The sequence below is a fragment of the Bos indicus genome, chromosome 22, assembly GCF_029378745.1.
Source record: "Bos indicus isolate NIAB-ARS_2022 breed Sahiwal x Tharparkar chromosome 22, NIAB-ARS_B.indTharparkar_mat_pri_1.0, whole genome shotgun sequence".
Lineage (NCBI taxonomy): Eukaryota > Metazoa > Chordata > Mammalia > Artiodactyla > Bovidae > Bos > Bos indicus.
Genome location: NC_091781.1, coordinates 37,626,414 through 37,648,359, shown reverse-complemented (window position 1 = coordinate 37,648,359; position 21,946 = coordinate 37,626,414). Strand labels below are relative to the sequence as shown.

Below are 21,946 nucleotides of genomic sequence, written 5' to 3'. Positions count from 1 at the left end.
TGTGCGCACGTGTGGGCATGCATGTGCCTGTGTGTGCTCAGTCATGCCTGACTCTTTGCAACCCCATAATCCACTGGGTTCCTCTGTCCATGAAATTCTACAGGCAAGAATACTGGAGTGTGTTGCCATGTTTCTAGTCTGTGGGATCAAACCCACGCCTCTTGTGTCTCCTGCATTAGCAAGCAGATTCCTTACCAGTGCACCACCTAGGAAGCCTGTTATCCCATCCTGTAGTGTTCCAAATCCACCAAGACCAGATTCCTTAGCCCTCCTTACTTTCCAAACCTTAGTCTAAGTTCAAAAGTCTACACGTTTTCCCCATCAGGGAAAGCCCCAAACTTTACCCTCTGTCACCATTTTCATAGAAGGAATGTGCATTCAACAGGACTCGACTCATGTGCCAGGCACTTCATAAATATTAACTCAATTCCCATCATAACCCTCTGAGGTTGGCATTAGTATTATAATCTCACAGATGAGGAAACCGAAGCACCGAGGTTTTGATTTTTCCAAAGTCACACAGCAGGCAGATTGCTGAGTTCTCTGCCCTCCTTGTGGGCATTGTCAATTTTGTTTTAATATTAGACTTCATCGTGAGCAATAATACTACAATTCAACAAAAATAACTGTGCACATTTCAGGCACTGTGTGAGAGAGAGTGTGGTACCAGCTGGGCCCTGGAGAGCCATTTGGCATTCCTCAAATAGAATCTGTGGGATGAACTCCATCCAAGCCCTTTGTATCTTAGTTGAAAGTAGCTGAATATGGCAACCTTGGTGACCAATCAAAAGGTCAAATTCACACCTTTCAGAGAAGGAAAAAAGAGACCCTGGCCAATGCTGTGAGGAAGAATCTTGGAGCCATTCCAACCCTGGGGCTCCCCGTAAGGATTTTTGAAACTCCATTCCAGATGGGAAGTTACTATCCTCTGAGGGGAAAATCATTTATAGAATCTATTTTAGCCCAATGCAAGGAATGAAAGCAGAGCAAAAGCTTGAGAAGCATCAGTGACAGACAAATTGATGAGCATTACCCTAAGACTTTGGAAAGACTGAAGCTGAAGCTGAGACTTCAATACTTTGGTCACCTAATGGGAACAGCCAACTCTTTGGAAAAGACCTTGAGGCTGGGAAAGATTGAGGGCATGAGGAGAAGGAGATGACAGAGGATGAGATGGCTGGATGGCATCACTGACTCAATGGATATGAGTATGAGCAAACTCGGGCATAGTAAGGGACAGGAAAGCCTGGCATGCTGCAGTCCAAGGGGTCACAAAGAGTTGACACGACTTAGCAACTGAACAACTGCGCTAAGACACTGGATCCACAGAAACCTCACCCTTGGTTCTAGTTCCAGAACCATGATCTCTACTCTTCAAACAAAGGTTCCATCTTGAAAATATTACTGGTCATCACAGGTGAGCTTATGGATGCAAATCTGTCGTGAGATCCCTTGGTTGCAAACAACAAAGCCCACGGGAATTACATACACACATACATGTACACACACACAAAGGAAGATGGCACAGGTTGTATTTATCTACAAAGTCCAATGGCAAATAAAGAAAGGGCAGAGAATGCAACGAATGTCTACAAAATACTGGAAACAGCAATGGAAAGCAAAGTCAAGCTTTTGCTTTCAGTGTATCTTAAATGAATTGGTTTATCTCCACTTCTGTCTGCATGTGGTCTCTCCCTCATCTTTACCTCTACCTCTGTTTGTATCTCTACTTCTTGACTAGCCTTTTTTCCAGATTCTTGGCCCAAAAGCCAAACACAAAGTTCCCGTCACTGACTTGACTTCTCTCTTTAAATGTTCAGCTAACACTCGGTAGCATCTCAGAAAGCCAATTCCAGTCCCCAGGAACAAGAACTGGATTGGCTGAATTCAAGTAGGGGCCACTCCAGATCAAGTTGTTTGTGGCCAGGGATGAAAGTCACATGCCCACTCAGCAGGGCCTGTGGGAACTCTCCCTGCAAAGTATATGGACAGGTTCTCAAAGAAGGGAGAGAGGAGCTGGGGATGAAATGACTGACAGAGGAAATTACAAGAATCTCTGGTACAAAATCCATAACTTGGATGACTAGGGCAGTGTTATTTGCTTCTCAGGCACAGGCTCAGCAAACATGAGAACTGATGGAATTATCTCCTTTGTTATTCCAAGTGAAACCTTTCTTGAATTGTCACTGTGTAAAAGGAGGTAACCTGAGCCTCCCTGGGAAGTTTCCTGTGATTAAATATAGTTAAGATCTTCCTGTACAAGAGCTGTGAGCACGCTTGCAATTTGGTGAGCCTGACAGAAACATACCCAGTCCTAGAACCCCTAATTTTATTTCAGCATCTAAAAAAGGGTCCCAGTATGAAATCAGGAATTGTGCTTTAAACAGTCCTTTGTGAGAAAGGGGGAAAGTTCTGGAAGGAAACCAACAGGCATCCTGAACTTCAGCGCTGGCAGAGCTGAAGAGAGTTCTTAGCTGAATTCTGAGCTCTGAGAAGGGCCGAGAAGGCCAGTTTCCAGAATCTGGCAAAGGTCAATCCAGCCCATGGACAAGGGGCAACCATAACCCAGCGAATTCAGGCCTGAAAGACATTGTGCCAGTTTCCTCTAATTTCAATCTAGGACACATGGCTTCAGATCTCTTTGGTCCTTTGGTGGGGGAGAGGGGTTGCAGTTTTGAAATAAGCGAAGCCTAGTGTAAAGTGGGCTCTCAGCGTGGTTTCCATTCCTGTGCACGAGGACTCCATTCCTGCCCCATGTGTTCAATACTTCATCCACAATCCTGAATCTAAGAACCATGAACCCTAAAGTTTTTCATACTCATTTGGTGACAAAACATGAGCTGTAACTAACTAGAGGCTGTTCGTGGTTTTGATTTTTTCCACTTCACATGAGCGTTCAGATGGTATGGGTGGGAGCTATGCCACTGGAGGAACTGCTAGCCTGGACAGAGGCTAGCAGTTCAGGCAGAGGGCTGGACCAGAGGGCTGGGACCAGAGGGCTGGACTCTGGTCCCAGCTTTGCCATCACCAGCCCTGGGGCCCTGAGAAAGCCCTCCACCTTTTCTGAGTGAGCCTCATGTTTTTTCAGATCTAAAGTTGGGATCCAAATGGGGCCTGTTTTCTTAGAGAAGTCACTGTGAGAGTTAAGGAAGCGCATAAATCAGGAATATAAAGTGGGCCTGTGTATATGTCTCATATCCATTCTAATTTGTCTCATTCTAGGCAGATGGTCATTATCATTATTCTTGACCATGGCTGCCCCTAATACAGCATCTGCTGCTGCTGCTGCTAAGTCACTTCAGTCGTGTCTGACTCTGTGTGACCCCATAGACGGCAGCCCATCAGGCTCCCCCGTCCCTGGGATTCTCCAGGCAAGAACACTGGAATGGCTTGCCATTGCCTTCTCCGAATACAGCATCTACTACACTCATAAATAACTTTACGAGATTGGTATTATTATCTCCATTTCACCAAAGAAGATGAACTTTAGAGAGGTCGAGTGACTTACCAGGGCCACACAGCAGTAAGTGGCAGATAAACCCGAGGTTTCCAACCCACATCCCTCTTGTGCAGCAGTCTGGCTCCCTTCTGTAATGGCGAGTGGATAGAAAACTACCCAAAGGAGAGCATCGCCGTGACTTAAGGCTTACACGTGGTCATAGTACGTTATTCTCCAAAATGAGGAGGAAGAGGAGGTAGAGGAAGAGAAGCAGCAGCGGCTCACATTTCCGGAATCCACAGGGAATCAAGAAGCATTAGCGGGAAGCAGCAACAATATAACGTGCTTTTCCTTGCCTTTCTATGTCATTCAAGAAGGGAATTTTTCCTCTGGGGGAAGGCAGTGGGATTTTAAAATCTGTGTGACCTTTAGCTCATGGTTTTGCTTGAAGAAAGTATAAACGACAGGAGGGAGGCCGTGGAAGGGAAAGGGGCTGTTCCCAACATGCACGTGTAGGTAGAGGAATGGGGATGCTGATGTGGAGGGTAGAACCCTGAGTTTTCCTCCCAGGTCTGCTCCTGCTCGCCTCCTTCCATGTCTCAGATTCTTCCTTACTTAGTGAAAGGGCTCTGTGACTAGATGTTCCTCAAATCCCTTCCCATTCTGAAATAATCTTTTGTATTAACCAAGACTTAAAGAAAACCATAACAAGTGCCAGTGAGTATATGAACAAAGTTTAATCACTTAAAATCCTATCTCTTCTACTTCTCTTTTCTAACTTTAACCTTGGCAGGCTGTGGTATAAGACCAATACACAGAGGGCTAAATGCCAATAAGCAGGAGGTATCCTAGAGAGTAAGAAAAAAAGAAAAAAGAAACACTGATGGTTTCTCAGTGCTTTGTAGATTTAAAAATCTGTAGCTATGGTTTATATCAGTTTTGAAAGTGCTGCGTAAGTCACACAATTCACGTGGCCATTTACTGGCTTGTCAGTAACATCTTTAAAAGCAAGAGCCCTGCCTGTCTTATATTGTATCCTCAACACCTGGAACAGCACCAAAGAGGTGCTTGATGAATATGAAATGAACAAATTAATGAATGAATGAGTCCTTCTCAAACAGAAGAGGTAGAAAAGGGGAACATTAAGATGTTTACTTGGATGCAGGTTAATGTCTTGCTGAAGAAAAGAAAGCATGATGTGCTTTCCTGGCAGATGAGCAAACTGGATCTTATTACAGACTGCTACTTTTACTAATAAAATTGGTAAGAATGAAGATGTACACTCAGTTTAAGATTGCTTTTGCTATAATTTAGCTCAGAACCAGAAAATCAGCCATGCAGAGAATACTCTCAAGACCAAAGACAGAGTGAAGCATCCCCACTATCTTGGGGCCAGTGGACCCCACATGGAGTGGACAGTCCGACAAGACAGAGGAGCTCAGACCTCAGAGCCACCTCCAGCTGTGATTATCTAGGGGCAGAGCCACAAAGTGCACTCCAGACCCTTCTATGTCTTACTGACTTGGGGACCTCAGCCATTTATGTGCATGCTCAGTTACTTCAGTCATGTCAAACTTTTTTGCAACCCTATGGACTGTAGCCCACCAGGCTCCTCTGTCCATAGGATTCTTGAGGCAAGAATACTGGAGTGGGTTGCCATTCTTTTCTCCAAGGGATCTTCCTGACCCAGGGATCAAACCCAGGTCTCCTGTGTCTCTTGCATTTCAGGTGGATTCCTTACTGCTGAGCCACCAGGAAGCTTTTTTTTTTTTTTTTTAATAAGATAAAGCATTTTCAAAATTCAATAATTTATGTTTATATTTTCAGCAACTTCACCTGCCTCATCTGCTTTGCATTGTAGTTTCCTGTTCTTTTTTTTACTGAAAGGCTATGCTTTGACCTGAATCAGATTTGCAGCCCACAGTGGGACTGCTTAAAGCCTTCCCTGGTGACTCAGATGGTAAAGAGTCTGCCTGCAATGCAGGAGACCCAGATTTGATGCCTGGGTCAGGAAGATCCCATGGAAAAGGGAATGGCAACCCACTCCAGTATTCCTGCCTGGAGAATCCCATGGACAGAGGAGTCTGGTGGGCTATAGTCCTTCGGGTCACAAAGAGTTGGACATGACTGAGCGGCTAAACAACAGGTTAATCCCAAGCAACCTTTGCCCCCTTCACTGGGTAAAGAGCAGAGGACCTCAGGAGCAGGACAGTCATGAGGCAGCAGCATCTCTAGCAGTCTCTGAAAGCTGGAAACTGGCTGCTTTCTCTAAATCTCTCTCTTTGAAGGGAAGAAGGCTGGAGGTACTGGGGGCCTCTGAAGGGGTTAATGAAAATTAATAAAAGTGAGAAAAGCAAAACTTCGATTTTCCTGAAACTCTGGTCTTCAATGGTGGAGCTCTGACTGTCCCCTGAAAAGCATGTGTGGAACAGTGAAAACATTAAATGCCAGAGCAGTGTGGCTCATCGCTCATGAACAGTCCATGCTGGACTTCCTCCACCCATACCCTCCCTGAAGTCAGAAAGGGAGGAGAGGTGAAGAATGGAAATCACTTCTAATCCTGGGAGAGCACGTAAGAATGAACTGAGATCTTGACTCTGGAAACCCCTCTGGAATTAAGCTAGAGGCAGGTGATTGGGCTCAGAAGAAAGGGAGGCTTTTGTCAGCACCTTGAGCCTACACATAAAGCCAGCTTGCTCACAATGTCAGTTCTGATCTTCATTTCAACAGGCCTGAGCTGCCCCCAGGCTGATGCCAAAACTCTGGAAGAGGATGTCATCACAGAAATCCTATTAGCTGTACCTGGAGTCCCTCAGCCTGAGAAGTGAGGCTCTTACTCTTGTCTATATCCTAGGAAGATGGGTTAATTGCATTTATTGGCATGTACACAACCAGAATCTATGCCCATTGATCTAGGCAGATGTCACCTTAGGGGATGGTAACATCATTAAGAATATAGCGGGATCAGAAATTGAAAAAAAAACTTGAGCTAAGTACGGGAGACTTGAGAAAAATTAGGCTTGGAAGTTGGGTAGAAGCCAGATTTAAAAAAAAAAAAAAAAAAGCCTCAAAGGCCAAATTAAGAAGGCATATATACATTTACTACAGGACTTCTCAGAGCCTTTAATTGGTAGATATCTTAGTTTGAGTTCCCTCAGAAGCACAACCTAAAGATAAGAATAGAATGAGTTCATTTGGGAGGTGATTTCAAAGAACTGCATTTGGGGTCTTTAAGAGAGAGGCCCATCAGTAAAATGTACATGTATGAACAGGTTGACCCCTGTGGGCAGTGGGGACTTGGTCCCACAGATGAGCTCTGGGATTCAGTGTAGATCATGTCTCAAGAGTTTTCACAACAATAGGCAAGGAAGCTGAGAAATTCTCTCGCTTATATTGTCCATCATTGGCTGAAGTCTGCTTTCAAGGTCATTAATTCTCCAGTACTCCCAGTTTGTCCTGCTCCCTGAGTCAGGAGGCAAAGACAACTAGTAACATAACAAGAGCCACAGGTGTGTACAAAAGTCAGAGTGTGCAGTGCTTGTGGACACAGTGTGGACAGGGGCTGTTGCAGTAGGGTGTTGGAGTTTGTGAAGTTCTAAGAGGGGAGATAAGGTTCATGCGTTTTCCCAATGTATTTGACCACAACATCCTTTTGAATAGAGAGTCCTGGAAGACTAGTAGCACCCACATTATACATTGTGAGCGTTCCTTGTCTAGATCAGTGGTCGATACATTTTGTCTATAAAGGACCAGACAATAAATATGTTTGGATTTGCAGGCCGTATGTTCTGTGACAGCATCTTCAGTCTTGTACCTTGAAAGCAGCCATAGACAATATGCAAATGAATGGCCATTCATTCTTTGCAAATGAACTGGCTACGGTCCAGTGAAACTTCGTTTACAAAACCAGGCAGCCGGCCAGATTTGGTCCTTGACTATGGTTTACTGACCCCCAGTCGGGATCATTCCTATAGCTCCTTCCAGCTCTAAGATTCTAAGACAGGATTGTGGCTGTCCTGCTGAGCCGAAAGGTCTGATTGAGTGATCTTAGCAAAGCCTTTGCTCCCTCCTCCCTATGTGGATCCACGGTAAATGTGACTCAGATCATTGTATCTAGTCCCTCTGGAACCTATTCCAACCAGCCCTCTGTAGCAGCCTCTTCATCCCATTTTGCCCACAGCCTCTCTTCTGGGGAAAATCAACTGAGCCTGAATTTAATTATTCTGCTGGTGAAATAAAAATAGTGCTGCCCTGAGGCTGCCTGATGCCAAGAATTTTTCATGGCACAGGAAGAGAAAAAATTAAATAGCAGCTTGAAATAAATAGGTCCTACCCACACTTGATCAAGGGCCTAGAGAGGTGTGAAGACTGGGGGAAGAAGGGAAGTCGTCCTGGTGGCAAGACCCCACGCCCCCTTCTTTACTTTTGAAGGTGAAGGTGGTAGGACAATAGTCCCTCCTGATATGCCCACTTAACCTAATTTATTGACCTCCTAATGAATGCCAGGCATTCATTCTTTCATTCAGTGAGCACATTTTAAATGCCTACTTTGAGCATCGATTATTAAGAATTCTCAGTAATTATTAAGAATTTCAAAATGGTGACAGCAGAGCATTAAACTAAATAAGGAAGCCTTCTACGTATTATGCGCTGGGTATGTCACACCCATGAGGCCAGCCCTGGTACTTGAGGCTGATGTTATAAAGATACATGTTTGCAGCTTAAGCTCTGGGAGGGCAGAAACCAGGTCTGTCTTGCTCACTATTGCTCCTTTAGACCCGCAGTCTAATCCAAGCAACTGATACATATACAGTGGATGGATGGACAAAAGGAAGGATGGACGGGTGGGATTGGTGGCCTCTGGATGCTGCTGTTAGGAAAGTATCTTAACTTTGACTTTCTAGCATCTGTTTGGGTAAAATCTTTCATTCATCCTCCTATGACGTTTCTCAGGTTCTTATTTTGTCCTACAGCTGAGTGTCAGAAGTCTCATTTCACAGAGTAATTAATAGAGTCATATTTCTTCTGAAAAAGTTGGAATCTCTGAGGCTGTGTGTGCTCTTGGCAGAAAAGAGGATACTGACAAGAGGATGCAGTTGCCAAAAAAGAAAAAAAAAGGAAATTATGAGAGGCATTTTTCAGAGTAAACATCGTTAGGAGGAAGAGAATGATGAAGCTAAAATAAATGTTTCCTGTGGAAGCCTACTTTGTATCACAAATCATGAAGGGGCTTGATTGCATCGCCTACTGGTGATAAATAGCTTGCAATTCATTTCTTTCTCCTGCTGACTTTTGGCCAACACACTGCAAGATTCATGCAACTGTTATTTGACAACCCCTTTCTACATGCTGGGAGGAGATGAGACACGGCTCTGCCCAGAGAAACACATGGTTTGGGGAACCAACTCTACTGCACACTCCCCACAACTGGACATGCTATTGTACCAATCAAGGCTCCCCACACGGCACAGCTAACACACACAAGCAGGCTAGCCGAGGAGGCATTACCAAAGGAACCATTTACAGAAGTGTGGACAGGGTAAGAGAAACCAACAAGGGGTGATATAGCACCCCGGACCGAGTGATAGTAGGAGCTGCTGGTACCGCTTCTAGAGCAGACTGTCCACAACATACAGGTGAGAAAATTGGAGTTGACTCTCCCAGCCAGGTGGTCCAAAGGCTCAAAGGAGAAAACATAAGTGACAGCATTTGGAAAACTGGAATTATCTAAACATTCTACTGCATCATTCCCATGATCTGACGTTTTGTTTGTTTTTCCACTCACTTTTTTTTTATTTCGGTTTTTGCTCTTATGATTACAGACAGATCTCATTTTACTGTGCTTTACTGTATCACAGTGGATTCTGTTACTCAGGTCCAAGGAATGGATGGATTCTGGGAGACAGCTCACAAAGTCTGCTGCGGATACATGCACTAGATATTTGCTTTAGGGATGTTATGTTTGTGGTGTGTTTGTCCTTGTGCTCACCCCACTGTGTTCCTCATAGTCTTCCATTGCACTCGGCGTTTGTACCTGTTGAAGCAACAAGTGCCATTTTGTAACTCTGCAAAGCACATAATTAAGGGATACACTTCTTGAGGGGAAGGTGATGGGAGGACTTGCGTTGTTCCCAAGTAGGAAATTTTTAACCTCAGTAAAATGTGAAGGAGATCATACAGAAATCTAAGCCCAGGAGAAATAAGACCACAAAATGCCCAAAGGACCCACACAAGTCCCCAGATGAGCTAGTCAACCAAGGATGCCAACTTAAACCAAAAAACTAAAACATGAGGATAGGAGGATATATTTTTATGTATTTATAATTGTTGGTATATTTATATGTTACATATGTGTGTATGTGTGGTATATGTATATGATGTATGTATTTATATTCCATGCTTTCTCTTGCTATATATATGTATTCTAAACCAAATAAGTGTTTGAACTAAAAACAGCTTTCAACAAAACCTGTCCCAGTTTGCTTGTCGTTGTTCCTTATATATCTTGTCACACTAATAATATTCAACAAGTTTTAGATTGTTCTCGCATGACTCTGTTATTAACGGTGATTTTCCTACCTCTTCAAGTACTCTGTCAGGCACTCAACAGATTGGTGATGAATCTGTTGTTCCAACTGCATTTCTCTAGGTAATTATGAACCCTAGGACATGGTGCTGGAACAGTCGCTCTAGAATCTTTTGGAAGTGCCAACTGCTTCATTAATCTCCCACCTGTTGTTTCACACTTTATGATGAAATGCCACTGTCCAGCTTTATCATCCAGACCGAAACACGCAGAGCATAACACTGGGTTTACATGCAGATTTACCATCCAGGATGTCAAACAAATTAAACATGGTTAAGTGTTAATGACCTGATATTAAATTGCAAACAGCTCTGGCTTTATTTGGGTGAGTGGGTTGGGCTAAATGGAACCTGAAGCTCTGAAATATAATTTACCCACCGTTTCTGCTTAACGATTATGCCAGTTTTTTTTTCCCTTGAAGACTGGAGGCTGGTTATGGAAATCGCATTTGTGTCTCTTCTAAATATGCAGACTCATACTCCAACCTCTCACTTGTGATTCTATTATAGAAAAAAAAAAAAAAGAAGAAGCTGAGAGAAGGGAAGACAACATTCGCATTTCTGAACTTAATTTGAAGCTGGCTTAATACACTCTGAGCCACAGATAAGACTAAAAGCAGTTCCTCCCTACATACCAATTAGAACAAACCTCTCTTACCATGATGGGGTGGAGGCTGAGGGGATCTGGTTATTTAGATGGATTAGTAGAGTCAGTGTTTAGGGCAAAGGTGAGAGCTGTTTATCCCCTGAAATTTTGGACAAATTTTTTCTAGCTCTAAGTATAACAATATCTAACATTTACTGGAAACATGTTAAATGCCAGGTACACTGTTACATTCTTCATTTATTCCTTTATAAGCATTCCTCTCAATTAGATGTCATTTCCATTTTTACAGATTAAGAAGCAAAGGCTCAGAGAGGTTAAGTAATTTTCCCAAGTCACAGAGCTTCCAACTGGACTTCAATTTGAACTCTGGTGAGCCTGATTTACTTATATTTTCTTAATTTTCCTTTTAGAACTTTGAAATGTCTTTAATCCATCTGGGATTTATTTTGGAACATGACATGAAATGAGACATCAATATTTTGTTTTCTACAAATGTACAAATATGCATTTTCTGCAAATGTAGCCAATTAAGCCTGCCACAGCTTAAAAAAAATTTTTTTTTAGCAATTTAATGACAAGGGGAAATGCTTATGATGAAAGTTAAGTAGAAGAAAAGGAGAAACACTAAGCTGTATATACAGTGTGTGTGTGGGTTAAGACTCTTCAGTCATGTCTGACTCTTTGTGACCCTTTGGCCTGTAGCCTGCCAGGCTTCTCTGTCCATGGGATTCTCCAGGCAAGAATACTGAAGTCGGCTGCCATTTCCTCCTCCAGGGGATCTTCCCAGCCCAGGGACTGAACCCACATCTCTTATGTCTCTTGCATTGGCAGGAGGATTCTTTAACACTAGCTCCATCTGGGAAGCCAGGTGTTACAGTGTTAAGTAACAACATAAACATACATATGGCCATTAATATAATATCTGTTGAACAATGATGTGGAAATACTACCCTGAATGGTGTTGAAGATTTTGAGATATGGCTTCAGACTACCTGGGTGGATCTAAATCCCTCATCTACCTCTTACTCCCTCTGAGCAGCCTCCTGTAAATTACTTAACTTCTCTGTCCCCATTCTCTCACCTATAAGCTGTGGATAATAATAATAATATTATCATTACTAGATAATAATATTTCTCATCTCCTGAGGTGACTAAAAGGATTGACTATGCCAACCATGTATCCATGGGTAGTGCTTGGCACCAAAAAAAATACTACACATATAAATATGCCAAATCCTATACTGATAGTGCTATCATCATATACATTTTAATTTTTTTCAAGTTGTCTATGTTTTGTAGGCTATATCCAAAAAAAAGTTTAATTTTTTTAAGAATCCTGAGTCTTCAGAATTCCACAAATGCCAAAATACTCTGAAATCAAAACAAGTGGGCCCCTTACAAATTCTTTTTTGAGATGCACCCTCACTGGACGAACCCTATGTCCCCCTAGCAGAAAAAAAGCTCCTTATTTCCATAAGCTGGTAACACAGGGAGCTTTGGCACAAGGATTCGGTTTTTTAAAAATCCTTAAATAGGCAGTATTCGGCATTAAGAAAAAAAGAAACAATAAATGTAAATAACTCGGGCAAATCATCTCTTCAAGTCCTTGAGATGCTGTGAGACCTGAGAATAGGTTACATTGCATTATGATTTATAGTTGGATCTGGAAGTCTGTTCTGTAGTAGGTCTAGTAACAGGGGTAGGAATTAATCCTCCATTCACACTGCATTACATTGCTGGGGACATTGCTGAACTGGACTTCACATGAGCCAGACCTCCTTGTATATAAATCAGGGGCAGACACAGGAATCTAATCCGGGTACTTGCTTGCACACAGGGAAATGCTAAGGCAGAAAGCTGATTACTCAAAATCACGCAGTTCTCCGGCTAAACTTCCCCAGGCTTCAGATGAAGCTAATGAAGTAGAGATTGATCTCTGTTTCTTTCAAGATGATTGATGGAAAAATCAGCTGCAAATAACTGGGAAAACAATTGGGAGAAAAGCTTAATATGTTTCCTCCAGCATCGAGCCTGTCACGGCTATGTAAGTGCTACTGTTCAGAAATTCAATGTATAGAAGAAAAGGCTAGGCAAGCAGTCCTGCTGCAACTAGTCCTAGAAACCTGTTATTCTTCTGGGAAATGGGGACTAAACATTTCCTTCCAGGTGGTTAACCCCCTGCCGCAGCCTTTGCCTTTCCACAGAGTCCTTAGAAGGCTGAGAATGCTAAACAGTAGTTATGTGACTTTGAGCTCATTTCTTGACCTCTCTGAACTTCATTTTCACCATCTGTCCAGTAAGAATACTTACGTTGCAGTTCTGTGAGGACTCCAGTCAATTCATTTGAAGTGTTTCCCTGGAGGCTCAGATGGTAAAGAATCCGCCTGCTCTATAGGAGACCCAGGTTCAATCCCTGGGTTGGGAAGAGCCCCTTGATAAGGCAATGGCTACCCACTCCAATATTCTTGTCTGGAGAATTCAATGGCCAGAGGAGCCTGGTGGGCTACAGTCCATGGGGTCGCAAAGACTTGGACATGACTGAGCAACTAACACTAGAACCTGACACCTAGTGGGCACACAGTAAGTGTCTGTATAACACCTGGGGTTCTGATTTCAAGAGAATTGGAAGGGTCTCTGGGTCACCTGCTCCCCCAACCAATATGTTCATATTTGAATCCCTTTAAGGGGAGAATGTGAAGTCAAGTGGGCCTTAGAAAGCATCACTACGAACAAAGCTAGTGGATGTGATAGAATTCCAGTTGAGCTATTTCAAATCCTGAAAGATGATGCTGTGAAAGTGCTGCACTCAATATGCCAGCACATTTGGAAAACTCAGCAGTGGCCACAGGACTGGAAAAGGTCAGTTTTCATTCCAATCCTAAAGAAAGGCAATGTCAAAGAATGTTCAAACAAACTACCGCACAACTGCACTCATCTCACATGCTAGTGAAATAATGCTCAAAATTCTCCAAGCCAGGCTTCAGCAATATGTGAACCGTGAACTTCCAGATGTTCAAGCTGGTTTTAGAAAAGGCAGAGGAACCAGAGAGCAAATTGCCAACATCCGCTGGATCATTGAAAAAGCAAGGGAGTTCCAGAAAAACATCTATTTCTGCTTTATTGACTATGCCAAAGCCTTTGACTGTGTGGATCACAATAAACTGTGGAAAATTCTGAAAGAGATAGGAATATCAGACCACCTGACCTGCCTCTTGAGAAACCTATATGCAGGTCAGGAAGCAACAGTTAGAACTGGACATGGAACAACAGACTGGTTCCAAATAGGAAGAGGAGTACGTCAAGGCTGTATATTGTCACCCTGCTTATTTAACTTATATGCAGAGTACATCATGAGAAACGCTGGGCTGGAAGAAGCACAAGCTGGAATCAAGATTGCCGGGAGAAATATCAATAACCTCAGATATGCAGATGACACCACCCTTATGACAGAAAATGAAGAGGAACTAAAAAGCCTCTTGATGAAAGTCAAAGAGGAGAGTGAAAAAGTTGGCTTAAAGCTCAACATTCAGAAAACGAAGATCATGGCATCTGGTCCCATCACTTCATGGCAAATAGATGGGGAAACAGTGGAAACAGTGTCAGACTTTATTTTTCTGGGCTCCAAAATCACTGCAGATGGTGACTGCAGCCATGAAATTAAAAGACACTTACTCCTTGGAAGGAAAGTTATGACCAACCTAGATAGCATATTCAAAAGCAGAGACATTACTTTGCCAACAAAGGTCCGTCTAGTCAAGGCTATGGTTTTTCCTGTGGTCATGTATGGATGTGAGAGTTGGACTGTGAAGAAGGCTGAATGCCAGAGAATTGATGCTTTTGAACTGTGGTGTTGGAGAAGACTCTTGAGAGTCCCTTGGACTGCAAGGAGATCCAACCAGTCCATTCTGAAGGAGATCAGCCCTGGGATTTCTTTGGAAGAAATGATGCTAAAGCTGAAACTCCAGTCCTTTGGCCACCTCATGCGAAGAGCTGACTCACTGGAGAAGACTCTAATGCTGGGAGGGATTGGGGGCAGGGGGAAAAGGGGACAACAGAGGATGAGATGGCTGGATGGCATTACTGACTCGATGGATGTGAGTCTGAGTGAACTCCGGGAGATGGTGATGGACAGGGAGGCCTGGAGTGCTGTGATTCATGGGGTTGCAAAGAGTCTGACACGACTGAGCGACTGAACTGAACTGAAGGGGAGAATTGGCTTTTATTCCACCAATATACTTCAGGCTTACCTATAAATATCTAGGAGGAATAACATGTATTTAAATTTATACTAAGCTAGAAACAATCCCAGAGAAGGCCATGGCACCCTACTCCAGTACTCTTGCCTGGAAAATCCCATGGACAGAGGAGCCTGGTAGACTGCAGTCCATGGGGTCTCTGAGGGTCGGACACGACTGAGAGACTTCACTTTCACTTTTCACTTTCATGCATTGGAGAAAGAAATGTCAACCCACTCCAGTGTTCTTGCCTGGAGAATCCCAGGGACAGGGGAGCCTGGTGGGCTGCCATCTATGGGGTGGCACAGAGTCGGACACGACTGAAGCGACTTAGCAGCAGCAGCAGAAACAATCCATATCAGATTCTGTCAGGTTCTAAAGGGCTAGAAGAAAGAAAAAAAACACATTGCTTACTCATTAAGCATTTATTTAGCACCAACTGCATGCTAGGTTTGCACTGATCACTGGAAGACAGAGGCCAGACAAGCCTATGGACATTGAAAGTGCCTCTCTCTCTCCTAGCTCCTGTTTCTCATTCTTCCTGTCTATTCCACTTACCTGTGCACTTTGCAGGTTATACAGACACTCAGATCCTGCCGTATGGAATCCAGCATTTCACCTTCTCTAACGGGATCCTTCATAGAATGTGATGCTTAGACCCCATGCTCAAAGGTAGGACATTAATGTTTCTTTGTGTTAATCAAACTCCTGACCCCCTCCAGGCTGGGTAGAAATTCCATCTCAGTCACCATTGAGCATTTACCTCTCTGGGAGTCACTTTAGAATCCAGGAGACCTTCATGGTACCCAGAAGATAGAAAAAGGACCCCAAACTTCCCATCCCCCTTGGCCATCACCAGTGTCCTCAGGGTCCATGCTGGCAGTGGTCTCTTTCACTCTCAGAAGTGGTCAGCTTCTCTGAAAGCCAAAAACTGGGGTGTTTTCAGTCCTGCCACCCAATCAATGTCCGATTGCCCTGGGAGGTACAGCCACTCTGCCACGTAAGCATCCCACTGTTTCCCACCCTCCAACATTGGACTCTGATCTCTTCAAGAGTCCAAGCAGCTCCTTCTCTTCTGGGGCTCTGCAAACGATTTCTGCAGATGACCAGACAGGAAGTACTATCAGCTTTGCAGGCTGTACCACGTCGGTCACAACACTTAGCTCTATCTTAGCACTAAAGCAGCCCTGAAAAGTGAAAGTGAAACTGAAAGTACTTTGTGATCCCGTGGACTACAGAGTCCATGGAATTCTCCAGGCGAGAGTACTGGGGTGGGTAGCCATTCCCTTCTCCAGGGGATCTTCCCAACCCATGGATTGAACGGGATCTCCTGCATTGCAGGTGGATTCTTTACCAGCTGAGCTATCAGGGAAGCAGCCCTGGACAAGGCATAAATGGATGAAAGGGGCTTCATCCCCATGACCTTTTACTTATGGACTCTCAAACTTCATTTTCACAAAATGTTCGTATGTCACACGATTTTCATTTGATATTTTTTAATGAATTTTGAAAAACCATTCTTAGTGTTCAGGACATTAAGAAAAAGCAAAAACAAATACATAGACAGCAGGCCAGCTTTGGTGCATGGCCATTAGCTAGCCAACTCCAACTCCTGTTCTAACCTCTTATCCTCAAAGAAAATTAACACATCTTTTCAGTGAGGCCGGACTTTTCAAAAACAGAAGTCCTTTATGCATTCGTTTGTTTGTTTGGAAAAGCTTTGTAGGGTGACCAGCCATTTCAGATTCCTTGGAATTGAGGTTTCCAAGATGTGGGATTATTAGTACTACAACTTGGAAAATTCTGGGCAAGCTAAGATAGTTGATCTCCCAACCTAATATGTACAATGAAGGCAATGAAGGTTCCAAAGTGAAGAAATCAAAGTCTTTGTTTTTATGAGGTTGGAATGCTCTTCAGGAAGATGGGTGCCTTTACCCATAACTCTTGTTCTTGACTCAGGGTCCACACTGTCACCCACCCACCTTTAACCCCACCTCTAGGCAGAGGATACAAAAAGGCCTGCAAAAGGGAAACCAGAGAAAATGCTTGGGGAAAAAAAACCCCAAACTATCAATTCAACAGATTTGCCTAAAAACAGTGAAGTAGATAGTGTTTAAAAACAAAATTCAACTGAGTAAATTTTCAGGATATCATTGACTTTATTCAGTAATTCATGAATCAAGCAATATCAAATTAACAAAGTCAAAAGATTTTATAGGCAGAAGGGAACAGGAACAGGGAAGCTATACTAGGCAAAAAGCAGAAGGATTATGGCAGGGTTTCTTTCCTTTAGGGGAGGGTAGGAGTCTATAGGCAGATGACCTAACTGAAACTGATCTGGCAATTTCTATTTGACTGGTTTAAGATTCCATTTCTGAGAAAGACAAACTGAATTAAATGAAGTCTTGGTTTGGTGAGTGGTGGCTTAGCCTAAGTGACTCCATTTTGGGCCTGTTGTCTTTAACAGTAGTGTTGGTTCCAGGGTCATACAAACAGTCAACAGAGCAAATTTCACTCTAATGCAATGTGAGTACACCCAACACCTAACCACACGCCTACCCATTTCGCAGGATGGAACTTGAACTGGCCATCTAAGCCTGGGGAGCCTTCCAGAGAGGCTCAAACCTCTTTCTCACCTAGAGGCGTCTATTGTACTAGAAAATGGAAACTTCCCAAACCACATTATAAAGACTGTGAGCTATCTTATTGTCCAATTCTGTGCTATATTTAGATACTCAATTGGATTTCATGAAAACAGTCTAAATTTGAGGCCCTTTGGAAATATGAGGTCCAGGCAAAAAAATTCTCCTCTTCTCCCTCACCTCCACCCCAAATCCATTTTCCTCCATGATAGAGTTTGACAAAGTAATACAGCCTCACCAGAGCCCCTGTGAGCCTGTTCAGAGCCTTTATTTAGTATAGCAAGTTTCCCACTCTGGGACTACAAGCCAGAGTGGCCAGTGATGCACAGACTGGAGCCCCTATTGGCCCCTCCACCAGGCAGCTTTGTGCAGTGTACAACCTGTGCCACCATACAAAGCCACCCTAAGACCACTGTCTGACCCTTAGGGGAAAAAATCAGACCCTTTGTCTGGAGTTGAAGGCTTAAAAGAGAGGCTGAATCTAATTGCATCAGACATCTTAGGCCGCACTGTGCCATGTGTCCAGGGTAACTGGGATCCAAATCATCTCTGACTCGAGAGCAGGAACTTGCTTCTTAAAGGAAGTAATTTCTGTCTTCCAGTCACTTGTGTTTTTAACAGCTGGCTGTTTCTTGCCTTTTGTGTCCTCCTATAACTCTGCTTACAGAATGAGCCCGCAAAGGATGGGCTGAAGCTGGGTTGGGAAAGCTTTTGAAAGCAAGCCAGGCGGAAACTTGAAGACAAAAGGTCTTCAAGCAGATATTATTTGCAGTCTTGGGTTAAGCAGCTGCTGGGGGTGGGGGAAGACAATAAGAAGTGTGCCCTAAATGAAGCTTCGAAGGGGGACTTGTTTAGCTTGGTAGGGTGGGAAGGTTGAAAGAGGCCATAGGACAAGGTCCTTTTTTTAAATCTGCCACTCCCCCCCCCCCCCAAGTTGAGAATTGTTAATCAGGTATGGGTGGTAAAGTTCCCTAAATGTGCAGCCTGACAGCACTGCCTGACAGCTGGTAGTCAGGTTGCCATGTCAACAGGAAGAGACCCTATTGGGGTTTATATTTACTCATCACCAAGTTCTCTGAGTAGTTCTCTTTTTTTAAAGATTTATTTATGTATTTATTTGACTGTAGTGTTCGTTGCTGCACCTGGGCTTTCTCTAGATGTGGTGAGTGGGGGCTACTCCTCGTTGCAGTGCATGGGCTTTTCATTGCGGTGGCTTCTCTTGTGGAGGTTGAGCTCTAGAGCTCAGGCTCAGCAGTTGTGGCCCACGGGCTTGGTTGCTACACTGCGTGAGGGATCTTCCCAGACCAGGGATCAAACCGGTGTCCCTTGCATTGCAAGGCATATTCTTAACCACTGGATCACGAGAAAAGCCCCTCTATGAGTAGCTCTTACCCATGGATAAAGCTAAAAAGGCTGATCTCTGACTCCCAGATTGCTTCCCTAGGCAATGGAATTATTTCAACTGCAGTGGGGAAGACTGGGATCCTACAGAGGCACCCAGCAAAGGTGGGTGGGAGTGGAAGAGGGATGGAGTTCCCATGAGCATTCTGTTTCCCTGACAGGGAAATTCACATTTATGGTATGTCTCCTATGTGTCTGATATTCTGCTATAAACTGGACAGATTAGGTTTTATTTCATTCTCACAACTATCCTATAGGATTGCTATTAGTATTCCCATTTTACAGATAAGCAAAGAGAGGCTAAACGGCCAAACAGCAGAGCAGTAGTTAACGGAAGATAGGTCCACAAGATGGATTATTATGCAGCTATTTAAAAGTCATCTTTCTGAATATGTTTCATGACACATTCTCAAAACTGCACAATACAGGCTACCTATATGATAAAATACATGTGATGAATAAATAGCCATATGAAAAGGTATGGATAATAATATTGTTGTTGTTGTTCAGTCACTCAGTCATGTCCAACTCTGTGACCCCATGGAATGCAGCACGCCAGGCTTCCCTGTCCTTCACCATCTCTCAGAGCTTGCTGAAACTCATGTCCATTGAGTCGGTGATACCATCCAACCATCTCCTCCTCTGTTCTCCCCTTCTCCTCTTGCCTTCAATCTTTCCCAGCATCAAGGATTTTTATAATGAATCAGCTCTTTGCATCAGGTGGCCAAAGTATTGGAGCTTCAGCTTCAGCATCAGTCCTTCCAATGAATATTCAGGATTGATTTCCTTTAGGATTGACTTGTTTGATCTTGTTACAGTCCAAGGGACTCTCAAGAGTCTTCTCCAATGCCACAGTTTAAAAGCATCATTTCTTCAGTGCTCAGCCTTCTTTATGGTCCAACTCTCACCTCCATACACGACTACTGGAAAAACCATAGCTTGGACTATATGGACCTTTGTTGGCAAAGTACTTTTTAATATACCATCTAGGTTTGTCATAGCTTTTCTTCCAAGGAGCAAGCATCTTTTAATTTCATGGCTCCAGTCACCATCTGCCGTGATTTTGGAGCCCAAGAAAATAATGTCTATCACTGTCTTATTGTATTTCCATCTATTTGCCATAAAGTGATGGGACCGATGCCATGATCTTCATTTTTTGAATGTTGAGTTTTATGCCAGCTTTTTCACTCTCCTCTTTCACCTTCAACAAGAGGCTCTTTAGTTCTTCACTTTCTGCCATAAGGGTGGTATCATCTGCATATCTGAGGTTATTGATATTTCTCCTGCCAATCTTGATTCTGGTTTGTACTTCATCCAACCCGGCATGTCGCATTACATACTCTTCTATTAAGTTAAATAAGCTGAGTGACAATATACAGCCTTGACGTACTCCTTTCCCCATTTTGAACCAATCCATTGTTCCATGTCCAGTTCTAACTGTTGCTTCTTGACCTGGAAGCAACAGGTGTGTAAATCACCAAAAGCCACACAGCCATGAACAAGCTAAGACCGCATATTCAGAGCTTGCTCTGCAAAGGAGTTGGCCACCATCATTTGCATGTGGTAGAAACTGAAAGACAGGCAAAAGGAATGAAAACTTTGTAGCTGAAAAAAGGAACACTGTAGGCATGCCTGATTGGAGGCCATTGGCACAAGGAAGATAGAAATACGGCTGCCTAGGAGCAGGACATCCTGTGTGATTAATTAATTACCTTGTTTGGCTTTCTCTGATTGATCCTAAGATCCAATTACATGCTGCTTACAAGAGACACACTTTAAATATAAAGATCCAACTAGATTAAAAGTGTGTGTTTAGTCAGTCATGTCCAACTGTGGAAAAATATGTGCAGTGCCAATAACAGCATATAAAGTGTTGCTGCTGCTCTTTAGTTGCTTAGCCGTGTCCAGCTATTTGTGACCCCATGAACTGTTGTCCCTAGGCTCCTCTTCCCATGGGATTTCCCAAGCAAGAATACTGAAGTGGGTTTCCAACTCCTTCTCCAGGGAGTCTTCCTGACCCAGGGATTGAACCCACGTTTCCTACTTGGCAGGTGGATTCTTTACCACTGAGCCACCAGGGAGGCCCCCATAAAAAGGTAGAGTAGCTATATTAACAATAGATTAAAAACAGTTCAATATAAACAATATTATGAAAGATAAAGAGGGATTCTTCATAATGATTAAAGGACTTTGATTCATTATCAAGAAGACACAATAATCATGAATATGCTAACAACAGAACTTCATAATAAACTAAGTATAAAATATGGCAGAGTCCCTGCATATACAGTTTTTCTGTGGCCTTGGTATGAGCTGAGGATGTTTCCCTATACTTTGGCCATCTGACTTGCTTTGGCCAATGGCATGAAGGTGGAAGAGGCAGTGTTCCAATTCCAACCTCAGACCTTAAGAGGCATAGCAACTTTCTGTTTGTTTTCTTGTGCTTCTGCCTAACCCAGGAGAGGAAAATGCCCCAGCTGGCCTACTGGTCCTAATATGATGACAGACACACAATGAAGAATTGCCTGACCAATCAGCAGACTTGCAGCTTGGACCCTCCCAGCCTAACCCAGAATTAGAGAGTATGATGAACAATTCTGTGGCTTCCCCAATGGCTCAGTGGTAAGGAACCCTCTTGCCAATGCAGGAGACGTGGGTTTGATCCCTGGGTTGGGAAGATCCCCTGGAGAAGAAATGACAATCAACTCCAATACTCTTGCCTGGTAAATCCAGTGGACAGAGGAGCCTGTGGGCTACAGTCCATAGGGTCACAGAGCTGGACATGACTGAGCATGCCTGTACTACTACTACATGAACAACTTTATGTCAACAAACATAAAAACTAGATTTAGGAACATTGCACTCCAAAACATAATAAATTTCCATTGTCCAGGACATTGAAACTGGCTACTGCAAAGAGGAATGTTTTTGGAGAACTCTGAGAGGTACCACCAAGGTTTCTCCAGACAGTGTTTTTATGTATGAATCCCAATTTCAGGAGACCCTCTAAATTGACCACACTGCTAGCTCAGAAGAA

At 43.4% G+C, this 21,946-nt stretch overlaps 1 protein-coding gene across 1 annotated transcript in view; it reads left to right on the top strand.

Moving 5' to 3' along the window:
* Positions 1-21,946, top strand: part of C22H3orf49 (chromosome 22 C3orf49 homolog) — a 144,702-nt gene that overhangs the window by 15,678 nt on the left and 107,078 nt on the right. Inside the window, 3 exon segments of the mRNA XM_070776391.1 lie at positions 10,921-11,000; positions 15,440-15,538; positions 21,369-21,531. The gene's annotated coding sequence lies outside the window, so the exon portion shown is untranslated.